Here is an 11,552-nt window from a genome sequence, read left to right on the forward strand (position 1 = left end):
ATCTATTCCTATTTATTCCTAATCTTCTCACAATACAATTAACTCTACTTAACCGATCTCTACTACCTTAACCTCCGCACATCATATCTCCTAGATATCAAAGCAACTCGACCTTTTTTATCAAATTTTCGCTTCTGCTTGGATTGTAAATTATCTATCTATTCTTTACGAGAATCTATCAAGGCTGCTCGTTTCATAAACTTGCCTTGTAAATTTTCATTTAAATTACACTTTTGACGCAATTGACTCATCTTGCCACTTACATCAACTTTTTTCTTTATTCCCGGCAAAACTGAAGAGTTTACATACTCCGAACTATTTAACGATAAGTTATCAAAACTTTTTGATACCGGTTTGAAAGAAGACTTTTCTTTCTTTGACCCTATATCTGTCATGGACTTAGAAGAAATTTTGTTGTCAATTTTCAATTTTGACAACTTAAAATCACACCTCTTCAAAACATCTTTACCGAGGATAAGATATTCCTTATCATTTTGCTCAACCAGCAACCTTGATGGACATTTCTTTCCATTAAATGTCAACGACTCTTTGGTGGACGACTGCATTTTTATTAGCATTCCGCCCACTGTACGCACCGGAAAACTTGGAGTATCATTAATATGCAAATGTAACCCTTCAAAACAACGAGAGATTATTGAAACCGAAGCACTAGTATCCACCAACGCCTCGCAACTTACATCATTAATAAAAACAGATACAAAAGGTCTCTCTATCTACACTAAAACTATCAATTGTATACAAATTTTCTAAATGTTCAGCTGCGCTTTGCTGACATCCACGTTGAGGAGATCCCGACGAAGATCCTCTACCATGTGCCCGTGAATTCACTTGACGTTGCATATCCTGCTGCACGATTGGTGTTCGTGACACAAGATATTCGGACTGTTTGGACTCGGGTCTAACTATCGGTGCAGAGTCAACCTGTGTTTGCCAACAGTGAGAGTGCTCCATGTGACAATATACTGGCAATTCAATATTTTGTCGACTCACATCATAACCGTGATTAAATATATCATCTACTTGTATAATTGTTTTTCTCAACTCCTCTTTCGATAAATACAAATTACTAGCCAGCATCCATTAAAAATTGGGTATCAAAGACTTCAAGAAATGTCTAATAAACTGAATATCTTGAATATTCGCTTTTGTCGCTAACTTATCTAAACTATAAAAATAACTTGTCAGCGATTCGTTAGGCCCCGGTCGCCTATAATAAAATTCTCGGGCGTAATCTATCTGTGAGGGAAATTCCTCTTATAACTTCTGTGCAATTACATTATACGTCGTGTATGAAGAAAAATACGTTTTGTACCATTGTAGAGCTGGCCCCTCCAAATACAATGCAAACACGTATCTCGCACATCAGACCAATTATTTAATACGCTGATGGCCTCAAATTGATTCAAAAACTCGTCTACGTCGTTGAATCCAGTAAACCTTTGTGCCGGCGTACAATACATATTCTCTTCTTGCACTTTTCACTGGTATCAATTATAAAACAATATTAAATAAGCAAAAATATATACTAGACCTTATGTACGGTTTCTTGGAGTTTGTCGTAAAAACATATAAAAATTTTTTCACATCGGAGTTTTCATTTGTTGGAATATTTCCACTGTGTAGGCTCGCTTCCACCATTTGTAGGCTTGAGTTATATTATATATTTCTTATATTCCCTCAGAGATTTCTCAAAAATAAAATATAAAAAAATTTTCACATCGGAATTCGCGCCTCCACCACTTGTAAACTTGAGCGTAGCTTGAGAGGTACTTTAAAAATATAAACTGGGATTAACTTCAAAATTAGATGTTTATTGTATTTTTTCACATGTTCACTGCACCCTGAAGGACTTTTATTTTCTCCGTTTTGGCTTGGTATGTTGCTAGAATCTCTTGTGAGCAGGTAAAGGACACCGTCTGGTGTTCTACCTAAATACATAACTCAATTTCACTCGAGGTGTGGGTTGTTTCTTGTTTGCATAACATGTCCAGTTCTTATATGCTTTGATATTTTTTGGTTCATATTCATATTCATATCTTTATTTGCTTGTCACATGGTTTTACATAAGATCTTATAAAATTAATATTGTACCTTTACAAGTGACTCCCTGTAAGGGCGCTGCAAATTGAGAGAGCACTACCAATATTATTAAATTATAAATATTCTTAACTTTTATTATACATTATATAATAATATGCCAACAACTTATTACTCAAATTACTGTTTAAAAAAAAAGTTTGATAGCATGTGTGTATTTTAAGTACAACGCCATCTGTTAGCGGCAATCAATATTATGTTAAATCAAGCGGAAGTTTCAACTACCACACTCTTACCGCATCGGGGCGTATGGCGCCATCTTATTGGAGAAATTATAGTAGGCGCGTTATCGCTGAAGGTCATCGACGCAAGGTCATCGACGCTTGTCAGCGTCTTAACCGCTCATGTGATACATGCAGCCGTAGAAGCATACCACACCTAAAGGTGCCGGTGATGATTTCATACCGATGTATCGGATATCGAAGTTATAACAGGTAAAAGAACTAATATTAATTGCTATTTCGGTAACTGCCCTTGCAAACCATAAAGTTTTTAATGCCTGGGTCTGTCATTAAAAAAAAATTAACAACTTCAAAAATACGTCACGACAATCTGTGTTATTGTTTGGGCTGGTGATTTCGGTGTTTATTTGTTCAAAACATACCGTAAGTAGCGTTTTTTAAGTTTACCCTGAATATAAATATTTATGACCTATACTTTAAGGAGTAATTTCATGGTAAACGTTAGAACCACTCAAACGGAATATTATCATATTTATCCAAGTACACCAAAAATTTCATTAGTTTATTTTTAAGTGCAAGATTTGCGGTGTATTACTGCATTTTATTTGAGATTGTTGGTAGTACGGAGGGTATTTATTTAGCAATGCAGAATAATAATTTTTATTTATATGCTTTTCTAATTTGCGAAACCAAATAGCCGCCATTTCGCGGTAGGAGGAGCGCATCCCGTGAGCGGTTAAACAGTACGAAATATATAAATGGAATAGTGACAGGAGTGTTTTTGGAAAGGCCGTACTCAATAGTCGTAATAAAAAATTCTATAAAAAATATATTTCGTCAAAGTTGGCTTTTTGTGTAGTAACAGTATTGGTTCGAATATGCAACCTTACCGCACATTTTAGTCTAGCTAACTTTGTGCTCTACTTTCCGTGGGTGTTTGTTTACCTGTGCGCTTAAGTAGGAAATAAAATTAGTGATTAACAAACATTCAGTCAATTTAGACATTTAACAACTTACACAGCTTGCCTAGCTTGTATCCTTACCAATAAACCTTTTAAATACTTATATCTATTTAAACAACTAGGCGTCAATTCTATAGCGTAGTATTGGCCCTTAGAATGTCTAAGAAGCTGATACGGACAAAAGTAAAAAAGGTAACTCGAATATCCATGAAGTGACTTTATCCGTAATAAGTCTACGTCATTCCCCAAGGAACGACGTCGCGAAAGTTTTTTCAATACAAATCGTCCGATTTGCTGATTGTGTTTCGTATTTTTGGAAATATAATTTGTGAACCGAATATTTCTTCCTTGGGGAAAATTTTTCAACATGATTGATGTAATAAAATAGACTCTGTTATTTTGTATTCAATTCTATACAAACCGTTCAGACATTTAAGAAAAAGAAAATAAGAAAAAGAAAAAACAACTATAGTCATTGTGACGGCCCTGTACTCTCATTCACCGTCGACATCCGTCCGGAATAATTGCTGTCAAATAAGTAATACACGACCAAATTCGAGACGCCCGATGGGAAAGAAGCATCACACTTGACACCGTCTTCAAATGGTCGAGTATGACTTATTTGACGGTTCCGTCGGACGGATGTCAGACGGAACACGAGAGTAGATCTCCATGGTCAGGAAGCCACAAGGAGAAATTTTTTTTATGGTATCAAGTGAGGCGACGAATAAGTCGGGCACCTGATACCAGTGATAGCAGCATAGGGGTATAGATCAAGCAGATGTTGAACTGTCACATAATACGGAACTTCGTCGAACCACAAAATCGAAGAGAGCGAAGCGAAAACTATTTTAATTAATTCAAGTGGCAGGACAAACAAGTCGTACTCCTTGTGACAGTTGCACTGTCACCCTTTTTTTTTTACGGGGGGGAAATCTTTATGGATACCCCTGAGCCCAGGGAGACTCTCCTGACTCTCCCTCCACACTGGAAGGCCTACCCCACTAAAACCCCCCCGGGTTTCCCTCTCGCCGGTTGAGTCGGCGCCGTGGGATCAGTGAAAATTCTCCACGACGCCGCCCGGCCGCCCTAGCTTGCGCCAGGGCTCCCGCGCCAACGGAGGGACGAGTCGGTTGTCCTCCGACCCGCGCCGCAGACGAGTGAGGCCGTGCAATGCAGGCTCCGGAGTCCCTGTCCAGAGCCCGCTGGTCTCACTAGGGGATCAGGCGAGCAGCGAACCCCGTACGTCTGCGCCGGAGCGGGTGCGCGTCCGCCGCGTCCTCGCGCACCCGCTCCGCGGCCTCCTTTTGCGACATAACCTCTGTGCAAAAGGAGGCCACCGCCTGCACTGTCACCCTGACTTGACCAATCTCATGTGACTATGGTTTCACCAGCATTCTTGCCCTTCAAAACCAGAACGGTGCCAATATTTTCTTGGAACCCTTTCACAAGGATCTCTGCTTGTCTCAAAAGTTCATTGATTTGTTTGCTTCATTGATTCAGAATGTCATTATGCTACTCTGGATACGGTGTAGCATAGTGAAAATGGCACGGAAGCCATATGAGTGATCTTCAGAGGTCATGCCTGTTTCGCTGCAGCATCGTAGCAACCCCAGTAACGCTAAACAAGCTGTTGTACTGCACAATGTCACATTATTACAATTTTAAAATAAAAAGTCAATACATCATGATCGCATGGGTACAGACCTACGGTAGTGTGTACCAACACCATGAACAGATTCATACAGCCTGCGATTTAAACGCGAGTAGAATGTCCTCGCTGCTGTCCATTCCGATTAACATATTCTGCAGTCGCTATTACGCCATTCGAAAAACTATTTGCGAAAGGGCTGGATGATGTTGTCGTGGTTGTTCCTGGTTTCCTTGTCAATATTTAACACTGTTATTTATTCGCTCGTAACTGATGTAAAATTTATATTAAAATTAATATCAAGTATTTGTGTGTACTGTTAGGAACGTTTCTGCAAGAACTGCCAACCGACTGTCATAGCTGCCAACTGTCAGCGACGAATACTATATAAGGCGTGGCAAACCAAGCTAACGGCTTTTTTGCTTTTTACTAGTGTGCTTTCGATGCGTTTACCTCTCTTTGATTTGTGTAACGTCCAGTGCATTTCAAATTTGAACGTTAGATTTTGCAACCGATTTTTATTTCATTAAAATTATTCTTAATTTTTACTCGTTTTTATAATTTCTAGTATAGATTTCTAACAGTACATATATTAAGATTAACAATCGGATTTTAGTTATTATTTTGAAGATTTGAAGAATTCAAGATATTTATTTGCTGGAAAATGTACTTAAGATTGCAGGGCCTATGGTTTATTTCATTAGATCGTACATTTCACCGAAAATTGGCAAGTGAATATTTAACACAATTCTTATTTGACTTTTGATAAATTAATACAATCGCATATAAACAAACAACAACAATTGGAATTTAACCGGAAAATAGGAAGTCAAAAACATAACATATAATAGTAAAATTGTATATTTTATCAAGTAAAAAAAAATCATGAATATTGTAGTAGCACTGAGTAACTAACAAATTATGCAATTTCATTTTAAATTGTTTACAATTTAATTCTTTAACAGCATCCGGAAATTTATTAAATAATTTGGGTGCTAATATGAGCTTTGTTCTACTGTAAAATTGAGACCTATCAATACTTGTGATTCATTATCAAAGCATCAAAAAAGGCTACAGCCTTTAGGAGCTGGGGGTTATATATTTGATATAAGGTTATGTTTATAACATTGTCCAGTGTTTCGTTTCATATGTTTGGTCGTAGTAGCAGAAAACAACAAGTTTTTAGTTCGCTCCTAAAAATAATAAAGATCTTGCTGAATATTTCTAAATCTGCCAAACTCTGCCACATTTAATACAACATTAACATGTTTTGTCGCAATGAAAATGAATAAAAATTAAATCTGCCTAAATGGCAGAAATCTGCCACAAATGGTCACACTGTTCTCAATCTCAAAGTGACATTGACATTGGCAAGAGGCCTCTTGTCATAACGTTCCTTTGTTGTCCTTAAACTTACTTCTCTCATTTAAATATTATCTAAACATTTTTGTCACATTGTGTTTTATTTATTACTTTTACATATTGTTTAATTTATTATTTGATTAGGTATTTTAGGACTTTAATGTCTTATGTTTGTACTATAATATAACCAATACTTTATGTAGGTAAACATTCAATCATGCTTAAAATGAACGTACGTTACCTAATCTATGGTCGAACAGAATCAATTGTCTTGTGTTCTTGCATCTATTCTAAAATACATTTGCAATGTCTTTATTCCCGACTTCTTAAGAGGGAGCATGCCAAAAAAGTTCGCGTGACATGCGACAGGAGATGTTGAATTTTGCGCATTAAAAGTACCAAATTCGTTTTAGCGGAATAACTTTAAAACTAAAGGGATTAAAAAAAATCCGTAGTGACAGTTGTCGATCATGCATAAATATAATTAATTATCTAATTTTCGTCCTAATAACCTGTAGTATTTCGAGGATAAATCGAAAAAGTGTGAAAATTAGAGGTCATTTGGTGATTTTTGTCTATCGAGGAAACTTTATTGTTTTATGTTTCTGATTAATGTCTATGCTTTAATATATCGTGTAGTTACTCATACAATATTTTATTTTTAACTTTAAAGTGGATATACCCCTCTAAAAACAATTCGAAGATTAGTAATTTTTCCTCTGCTCCCTCTTTAACTTAAACATAAATTATACTAGCAAAGTCCATGAACGGCACTTCGTTGATTTTGGTTCATACTATACTTATATAATATATATATAAGTAGTGTCCAAAGTCTCATTTCATCTCTAAGTGTGCAAGTAGTATTCGTAATTTCTTGGACGCGAATCGGACTAGCGACATCCGAAGTGTTCCAAGTTTTGTAGATTTGTTTAGTCTCGGATTTGGAACGAATATAGATCTCATAGATGCCTGCATTTGACGCATGGCTCTCTGTGAAACTTCCTTTAGCCTTGTGCATAGCCTTTCATACTGCAATACAATAGTGTCAAAATACAACGACGTTGAATAAATTTAAAAAGAATATTACAATTTTTAAATCTGCAAAAGCATTCTCCTCTACTATGTAGAATTCATTTTCCATTCTAGATTCACGTTATAAAATTTCTTACCTTTAAAGAAAATACCGTAGTTTTGAATTGCTAAATGATACTTTTTATTTCTTCATGATATTTTTGTAAGTCGACAGAAATAGATAGACAATACGCTTATTTACTTACTGGGTCATATTCATTTCAATTGTACATGTAACTAAACAGAAACGAAACGGAAAGTAACGAAAATAACGAAACGGAACATAAGGGCTTGGGCACAGTTGAGGCAATTAAAGTAACTTAATTTAATAAAAAACAACCAAATATATTCTTTCCCTTTCACTCCACGACGATGTGGCGAGGAAATAATCATTGATAGTATAAGTCCACATAATGTAAGACATAAAAACAAATAATAATATTTAGTGAGTCTTTATTCGCAATATAAGCTGATTCAACATAATTTTTTTTTCTTGGCATAATAGAAAAGTTGTCAAGGTTTTAATTTTCAGCCGATAATTTTGTTGCCACAGCCTTCGTTCGTTTATGTCAAAATCAGAATACGTTTTTTTAGCTTTTTGTTTCCCAGCACTAGTTGAATATATGCAGTATTTCCATTTAAATTTATTATCTCTTGTAGGCTTATATTATTTTTACTTCTTTTTTCGTAACTCCATTTCTGTCTTTGTATCTCTTAGTCTTTCTTTCCTCTGATTCCAAAGTAAGTAACTTTTAAGCATTTGTGTTATGGAAATCGAAAACGACGACAGTACGATAAACACCTAGCCCCGAAATATTTAAATAATTTGATAGGTTTCTTACCGTAATTACTGAAATTTCGTGACTAAACCGAAAATTAAATGTACCTGAAATTGAGGTGCGATCAAATTCACAGCTGACGTTTTAAATTAGGCATATATTTACGATATATTCGTTGATAGAACAATTATGCCTACACTAAAATTGATTATTATTTGTTTTTAATGAATCTGTGACGTTCGATTTGCGTAACGAAACGGAAAAAAGACTGTTACAGTAATTTAAAATGATTTTTTTAAACATTATTGTTTTAAAATGTAATTATTTATTAAAATTCTAATAACTATATTAATATTACAGTCATAATATGTCAACTTCATGAATTTCTCTGCTAACCGGCGGCTGTAATGATCCGTTGAGTTCGACACCCGAGGGATGTGACATTTAAAATTTCATAGAAAGTAAAATAGTTAAAATTTTAATTGTTCAAAAAACTACTATAATTTATTAAAATTCTAGAGTAAATTAATGGTTTTTGATATAAAAATACCAGCATTATATAATTTTAACGGTATAAAATAATATTATTGTATTTAATTATATTTCTAACCACGAAAAATGTTAGTGACAAACATTACCTGCAAATGTACATTTTAGATGAATATGACCCTACTACACTTTTTAACTGCCTCTAAGGCGAACGGTTCACAAGCTGGACTGCCACGCAGAGGTCCCGGGTTCGATTCCTGGGCCGGGAGAAATATTTATAAGGCCTACGTTTATTTCTCTCGTGAGTTTGGATGTAATTTGTGGTTGTCTATGTGTGTCCATGGCACCCGCATTACAGGGTTTCCCTAGTGCGGGGCTATGAGTGTGCGCGCATTGTTATGCGCGCATTATTAGTCTCAAGAATACAAAGTAATACAAGTATGTTCAACAACATCAGATAATAATGAAACCGAAAGAGAAGTTAAAATGTCGAGTTCTTAGGTTTTTGCGATACATAGGAAAAAAATTTTTAAACAAACCTACAGTTGTCTCTGTCAATGGGACTTGTAAAGGGCGCGAAACGTTAATTTGTTTGTAAAAACCATCGAGTATATGACCAGAAATAGAGACGAAATGTCATTTAATTTGTTTGAAAACTATTTTGCCATACCATTACTGTGACAACTGCGCTCCAATTGGCCAGCCCGAGTTCGAAACAATTGACGGGTGTCGTCAACTGTTTCACTTGAAATCTACCAGTTAACTTGAGCTTTGCTTTAATGGACGAAAATTGCAAAACTACGTACTTAATATTTAATTACCGATGAAATGTGATTCCGTTTGTTTTGTAATTAGACGTTTTGCTGTTTTTCCCACACCACCGAATTGAACAGCATGGCATTGTTAGAGATATTATCTTTGTTTCCCGCGCCCGGAATTAGTATAGGAAAGAATTGTAAATAGGAATATGTTAGTATAGGCAGCGAACACTTAGTGAATTATTCATGTGAAAGTGATTTATTTAACTATGACTTTTTATAAATACCGTGATTGTGCTCCAAAATACGGCGAGTTTAATTTTGTTATCGAATTTCATTCGTACCACCGGGAGGTGACTCGTGGAAACCAACCCTTATAAACGCAAGGAGCCGGATTCAGAAGCGTTCCATATGTCCTAAATATATGAGTACGAGCGAACGGCTGTGCGTATAGGCACGGTGAAAGTGACATAGCGACACGTACCATCACACGGAAAACGTGTCGGAGCCTATAGTAAAGTTATTGTCGCGCCGTCCACTGTCGTCCACAGAGAGAGAGGTATTGATACTAACGTTCAAAATGTACGTAATTTAGAAATTGAAGACATTTGTGTATATGTATATAGATTCTGGATGATCGCAATTGAAAAGCAACCCTTATTCCTCTGGAATAGCAAATATAAATTGTCTCTAGTAATAAGAAACTATTTGCAGTAATATTATGCTTGTAAGGCTTTTGAAAGACAATTAAAAACTCTCTTAATTGAAAGGAGTTATTACAATATAACAGAATACTTTAATGATATTTTTGATAACCTTTTTTAAATGATTTAATATGAAATAATAATAGAAAATTATAATTGTATGTTTCTGTGTATAAATGTATGTAGGTAAAATTATATCAATTAGTATAGAGTTGAAACATAATGTGTAAATTATATAGTCCTACTAGACACCATTTTGTATGCGTGGTATCAATTAGGAAATAGTAGTGTGTAATAATTTTTATCTTATTTTTCAAATGTGTATAGCGCCACTCTCTTTGCAAACACCCTTACAGGGTGTCACATGTACTGTAATTTTAATATTATTAACATGTGACTATGCAATAAACGATTACTGATTATGTTATCTGTGCTATTAGTTAACTGAAGACAATTGCATCATATACATATAATTTACAGGTACGTATATGAGACACACACCAGTGTTCAAAACTCAGAAATATATCTCTTTTCTTAAAAATAATGAGTAAGAAATGTAATAAAAAAGTTCTACAGTTTTTTTATAATATCAAGTAACGGGACGGACAAGTCGTGCGCCTGGTGATAAGCGACACGCCTGTTCATACCAGTTGGATCTCAAGGGCACTGCCACTACGCCCTTCACCTTGAGACATAAGTTGACAAGTCCCATGTGCCTGTAATTTCACTAGCACCTTTCAAACCTATCCAAACTGAAACGTAGTAAAGCTCGCATTACTGGTTGCTTGGCGGCAGAAATATGTAAGGTGGCAGTACTTCCCTGGACGATCTCTTTCACAAGGAGCTCTACTGGTAATAATAATAATAATAACGCACACACTCAACATAGCCCCGCACTAAGGAAACCCTGTGTCGCGAGTGCCATGGACACACATATAGGCAACCACAAATTACACCCAAACTCACGAGAGAAATAAATGTAAGCCATACAAATATTTCTCTCGGCCCGGGAATCGAACCTGGGACCTCTGCGTGGCGGTCCTCGGCATAGTAACCGTTAGGCCACGGAGGCAGTTTAATTACTATGAAAAGTTAATAGACATGAAAGAAAGAGAAAGAACTGAACGAGTCATTACCATGATTTTTTCTCATCATCATTGTATATGACAACTTGTGAATATCAACCAGATCAACCGGAATCTTGTTATAGAAGTGTACATTGCCTTAAATGAATTTGTAACTTTGTGAAGACGCCTGTCAAGAATAGCCGGTTCCTATTTATTCCTCGTTTTAATGTTATTGTCTATCACTACTTTCCTTAAGAAAAAGACTATATTTCTTTACATAAATTATATTTTCATAAACATAGGCAGATGTAGTATCGTAATGTAGAAGTAAATAATGTAAACGCAAAATGTTACTTATGAAATGAAAATCTTAAGCTGGAGTAGTTAAGCCTCTTTTCTAGCGGAGAGA

This window comes from Hyposmocoma kahamanoa, unplaced genomic scaffold (assembly GCF_003589595.1).
Source record: "Hyposmocoma kahamanoa isolate Upper Pololo Valley unplaced genomic scaffold, ASM358959v1 128, whole genome shotgun sequence".
Taxonomy (NCBI): domain Eukaryota; kingdom Metazoa; phylum Arthropoda; class Insecta; order Lepidoptera; family Cosmopterigidae; genus Hyposmocoma; species Hyposmocoma kahamanoa.